The sequence below is a fragment of the Anabrus simplex genome, chromosome X, assembly GCF_040414725.1.
Source record: "Anabrus simplex isolate iqAnaSimp1 chromosome X, ASM4041472v1, whole genome shotgun sequence".
Taxonomy (NCBI): domain Eukaryota; kingdom Metazoa; phylum Arthropoda; class Insecta; order Orthoptera; family Tettigoniidae; genus Anabrus; species Anabrus simplex.
The window spans coordinates 7,799,446-7,805,445 of NC_090279.1; the positions used below are offsets into that span (position 1 = coordinate 7,799,446).

At 39.2% G+C, this 6,000-nt stretch overlaps 1 long non-coding RNA gene across 1 annotated transcript in view; it reads left to right on the plus strand.

The window, feature by feature from the left end:
* The window catches only part of LOC137503058 (uncharacterized), a 352,406-nt gene extending 347,879 nt beyond the window's left edge, over positions 1–4,527 (plus strand). Inside the window, exon 4 of the long non-coding RNA XR_011019028.1 lies at positions 4,467–4,527. This is a non-coding gene — a long non-coding RNA (uncharacterized lncRNA). The remainder of the gene's footprint in view (positions 1–4,466) is intronic.
* Positions 4,528–6,000: the final 1,473 nt, after the last annotated feature.

Consider the following 6,000-nt stretch of genomic DNA (forward strand, 5'->3'; position numbering starts at 1 on the left):
TGAAAACTAACTTAAACTAGATATCCCCTTGAATAGAATTCAGAAATCTAGTTAAAACAGCTGCTCCGCAAGATAGTCCGAACATCAACCTGAGGTACTCCTAAATATTCCAGTCCGTGATGAAGGCGGTTCAGGGAAATATAAGTTTTAGAGAGCGGAATCTGATAATACGATTGATTTAGATCTAACACGGTAAAGAACATGGGCGGAGAACCACCCAAAACATGTAAATCTGGCAAAGGAATGGATTGCAGGATGATTGTGCGATTAAGGAATCTGTAATTGATAACGGCACGGTATCTTCCAGAGGGTTTAGGTACCAGGTAAACCAGAGAGGCATAAGGAGAAATGGACGGTCTGATGACACCATTGGCAAGCATTTGGTCGATAATCCTTTAGAGTTCTAGCATGCGAGGAGGTGAAAGAAGTAAGGAGGAGTTCTAACAAGTTGGTTGTCAGACAGTTCAGTATCGTACTCCAATACATCCGTCAGTCCTAACTTGTTCGTAAATACCTCAGGAAATTGATGGCACAAGTTACGGACTTTATTAGCTTGTTGATAATCCAAATGATCAAGATCCAACTGATCGATTTCATTGTTCTTCCCTGGTTGCGGCCTACCTACACAAGAAATTCTGAAGGTACCCAAAGGAGCATCAATAATATCGACGTTACAATTTGAGGAAAATTTAAAGTAGAATTGTCTAGCCTTGAGTCTAAAACGAATCCGGTCCTTGACAAGAAGTCAGTGCCTAAAATAATACTACAAGCTAGCTTCGGAGATACCAAGCAACGAACCTTCCAAGTAAAATTACCAATACGGAATATCACGTCAACAAATCCAAAAATTTCCATATTATCCTTATTAGCCGTGACACATGCAATTTTGACTTTCTGCAACTGAGGCAGTTTACAAGAGGACCTTATTTCATCATACCAACTGGCATCAATTAATGTGGGCCGTTGACCTTCGATGTGAGGAGGTGAAAGACGGTAAGCACCGAGCTCGATAGCTGCAGTCGCTTAAGTGCGGCCAGTATCCAGTAATCGGGAGATAGTGGGTTCCTTTCCTATCCCATCGTCGCCATAAGACGTATCTCTGTCGGTGCGACGTTAAGCAAATAGAAAAAAACAACAAGCATCATCATATATTAAAGTGACAACGTTACCCGAGTCATTTAAAGCAACAATCGGTTCATTATTCAGCTCTGCCTTCGCGAAGGTACGTTTAGACTCAACCAAATCGGAGATTTTATTACATTCCTGCCGACAAATAACTCTCTCTGAATCCACAGAAAATTCAGGGGCAAGATTCACAAGTATTACTATTAACCTTTAGTCATTGATTGCGTTTTTTGAAAGAGGTTGGGCAATTATTCTTAATGTGCTGCCTCGACCCACACAAATAAGAACAAGGACCAGTACTACGCTTTATTGACGGGCGAGCATTCCGAAGGTGGTCACGTAATCCACAATTATACCATTTTTAAGATTTCCACTATCCCTAGATTGAGGCGAGGCCGGGTTAAAAGGAGAAGGGTGACAGATGGGTCTGGCCGCGTCCCCGTGCTTGACATATTCAGCAAAGGTACAAGCAGCCTCTAATTCCACAAAATTAGTCGGGCTCTTCCTGAGGAAGAGGTAGGATCGGTTGTAGGGAGGAAAACCTTTCAGAATATGTGCCACCATTTCTTCTTCTGGCACCGAAATTCGAAATACCATGCAATAAAACCTCGAGTCTAAGATATAGTTGAGTCCTAAAACAATATTGAGGAAACAAATTTTGCAGTGCTAAAGAAGGGATAAATTTTGATAATACAAGCTCATGAAATTCCGTAATCCTTATATTCTTCGAAATAGCTTCAGAAATTTCACGTTTCAAGATTGCCTCGCAATGGCGGAACAAGGCATTTAGAAATATTCAGTTCACCAGTTGGAACAAGTTAAAGATGAGTTCAAAACCACTTACAGTGTAGTATCTTGCCGTAGTCGTCAGTTCGCTTCAGCATCATGTACTTACTTACGTATGGTAAAGGTAACCCTTAGAGTGCACACAAAAATTCCAGGCGAGGTGCATTAAATGATGACAAAATTTGAAAGGAAATTGCAAAGTTCACGAGGGCGTAAGCCCTATGAACCAACGTCACCCTGGGTCCATGATAATCACTCTATCCACCCCGCCAAGCGAGAAGCACGCCGTCCTTCCATCACAGCAAAACCTTAATGGCGACAACCCAGAAGCCTACATGTCAGACCACAGTCGCAATGTTTACGTGCGCATACTCGCTCGCTGGAGGGGGAGAGTGGCGAGATGGTTCATACCGACGACACTAGAATGCAGAAGAATACTGGAAAAGGCCATACACCACAGATGGGCTCATTAATAACTTTAAAGCCGGTGGAATTTAATGTTTATAAATATTGAAAACCATAGTATCTGTGACCATGAATCACTTGATGAATAACGCAGCGGCAAACCACACTAAATACACGAATTTCAATGGCCATGCCGCCAGCACTGAAGTATTCACAGAGAGGATATACATTATTACTCCGGTAATAAGAGGATAAATAAAATAGCTAGTCATTGTTGAAATAGGGATAAGCAGAAAGGAAAAAGGAAGCAAGGAATAGTATTGGGTAATATTTTGGGGATAGTATTTATTATTAATACTATTATTTATTTCTTTTCCTAAAATTGTACATGTACAAATACACGGAAGTGCCTCCATCCCCGTATGTATGTGTGCATATTCTCTGCTGAATATTCACAAATATATAGGTAATTTTAAATTTACATACTTACAAATGTTCCGCTTTTTCTACGCTAAGTTGTCTAGTGCTATCCTACAGTGTGTCCCTTTTCACATTCCTATCTCTTATCAGTTGTCTAAAAAGCAGTGGCGAAAGGACTTGGGTTAAGACGCAGCAGGTCGCTATGCAATTTAGGTTCCAAAAAGTATGAGATAAAAATATAAATGCAACGTAAATTTTAATCTAATAGCAGTTGTATATTATTGTTTGAAATAACTCCACATGTTGTATATGAGTTGATAATGTTTTTAAATACAGAGGATATTATGAGTAAAATTTCCACGAACCTACTACGCTGGCGTAGCAGGGGGAGATGTGATACTCCCACGTGGCGCGTCCCAGGTGGCGGATAGGGGGTCATAAGCGGCTTGCTGGCGGACTTCAGGGAAATAAAATACCTCTCGCGGACCAAACACACAACCCACCTCTAGGTGGGGGACGTAGACGAAGGATATACCCACGTTATTCCCTGCCTGTCGTAAGGGGCGACCAAGGAACCACGAAACTACTTGTGATTAGTACCACCATGCGGAGAACATCATGGTTCGCTTTTACTTGCGCGTAGTACCACTATATTAGGTACCAAATAGGTTTGTGATTAGTATCATACGAGCACCGTGCGATCGGCTTCTGCAGTACCTGTGATTAGTACCACCATATGAGCGGGACCATGAGATGATAGCTACCATGGTCCTGCATTGTCTGTAATTAGTATTCACTCTATGAGGAACACCGCAGGATAGTGCAGGTCCCTGTGGCTAGTACTCTTATGTGATGAACACCATAGGTTTGCGTTGCCTGTAAATGGCGCCGCAAGGTTAGAAAACCCATAGGTCTGTATTGCATGTCGAGTTTCATAACCTGTGTGTAGTACCATAATGTGTGGAATACCGCAAGTCTCTGCTACTTTTGATTAGTATCGCAACATGACAAATACCATATTCTACCTTCCTAGAGGTAAGTAGCGTTATGCGGGGCCGATAACTTGGATTTTCGACCCCCTTTAGACTGCAAGCATCATCCATTCAGTGTTACGCTATAGCAACAGTCCCTTGGTCAGTAATCCTATTGTTTTACGTAAGTTTCTGTGAAAGTAAGGCATTGCGGGTCGCATCCACTGATTGCTTTAAATTCATGTCCATTCATTCATTCTTCGTCCTCACGTATTGAGTTCTGGTCAGTGGAGAATTTTGGACTTTTAATTTGTCATACCATTTCGTACCATTAGGGGCCGATGACCTCGATGTTAGGCCCCATTAAACAACAAGCATCATCATCATCATGAGTTAAATTTTGTAAATATTGTAAATTTATTAATGATGAGCTGTGTGTTTAAAAGAAGAAAGTTAGTGTAAATTGTATAATACTGTATTTTAGGAAATTGTGTTCCTGTCTGTTCATTGACAATTTAATGCTTGATAGTAAGGTATTTTTGTGTGCCATTTGCCACCAAGGTAGACACCTCCATTGCATTTGAAGTGATTTTGATTTGATTGTTCATTTCCGCTCTTATATTTTTTTAAATGGGAGATAAATTAACTATACTCTCCTTGTGCCACTGTGAAATTTATTTTCTCAACTGTTTCTTGTTTAGGCCTATATATTTTATTCCCTTACTTCTTTATTCTACTTTTCTTATTTCTTGCTTACAGCCTTCTGAAGATATTAAGGAGGAAATATTCATAGAAGAACATACTGATGATCAGCTGTTGCCGTACATCAAAGAAGAAACAAAGTACGTGCACTACGAATCCTATATGGAATATATTGTACCTGTTCACAGTTGTGTTCAGTAGTGGTTGGTTTATGTCCAAAAGCTGGCCATTTTCATCAGTTTAATCGTTTCTTTACAAAGTTTCATTTAAATGCTAATATCTTAAAATTCTGTTGGTTATGTTTATCTACAATATTCAGGAAATGTAAGATCATATTTTTGTTCCGTCATGTAGTTATACTGAATATATATTAATATATATTAAATGATGATATATATGTATACAAAAATAATCTCTGGGAAAGCTAGATATTTTTGTAGTGTATTTCTTTACAATACCTTTAAGCAACCATGTAAAATGTGTTCTTTCCTTCACTGTCAATGCATCATTTGTTCATCACATTCTTATTATCTGAAATGCCGTCTGCAACTATTACCTCCAGATAGTCTCAGTAATTTTGTACGTTCGTACTGTACCAGGAACTTGTGTGGCCTGGAACATAATTTTATTTAATGGAAGTCAGCGCAGCGCGGGGACCCTAGCTTGCGATGTAGCGCAACAGAACGGTTCGAGCATGCATACAGCAATCAAGAATCGTCACGCAGAGCGTGATGCAGCTATCACGTGAACACCGACTGATATTGTCGAACATACAACAAGAAATTGTACTAACTTTGGAACCCTCTGATATATCAATTAATGAGATACGCCATCGTATAGCCCATTATTTGAAGGCAAACATACTGCAATTTCATTAATGTCGTCCTACGTACTTAAAGAGTAATTCAGGTATAAAGAAACTTGATATTTCCACGAGAGGAGGAAGCTGAGCTCGGCAGATTGGTATAGAAGAACGGGGTTTTGCTAGGTCAAGTCAGTTCAGTTCTCAAATCGCTGCCGTCGTGTAGTCATGCTGTCTCACATGAACGGGTTCGCGAGGTTCGAACTTGAAACATCACATCGTACGAACTCTACGGTAAAGTTTTCGCCAAGACTTATAAAACAATAACTCGTGTTGGAACTTAGAAACTTTTCTAGTGATATGATACTAACTTAATAATTTCAAAGTGTTGTCAAAGATTTATGATATTTAATCACTGTACAGACTTAGTACTTTCCACTGCAAATCGAACAAATTTAATTGATTTAAACTTCTATTCATATTCAAATGAAACTGACTTTAAACATTCAAGAGAAATAAGCGTATAAATATTAAGACGATTTTCAAGTGAAATAATTAAACATTTAATCTGTCAAACTAATCTATTTCATAAAGTTACCTTAAGTACGTGTGTAATAATTACTGGTTGAAGTTTTAATATGGTTAAACCTTCATCACAAGTGAACAGTATTTGACATTGTATGACATTGCCGTCATAGGAACTTGTAAATATCCGCGAATTAAGTATTTCGTTATGGTGGACAAGACTTATTTTCGTGTGTAAATATGTTACAACTGTGCTTCAACATA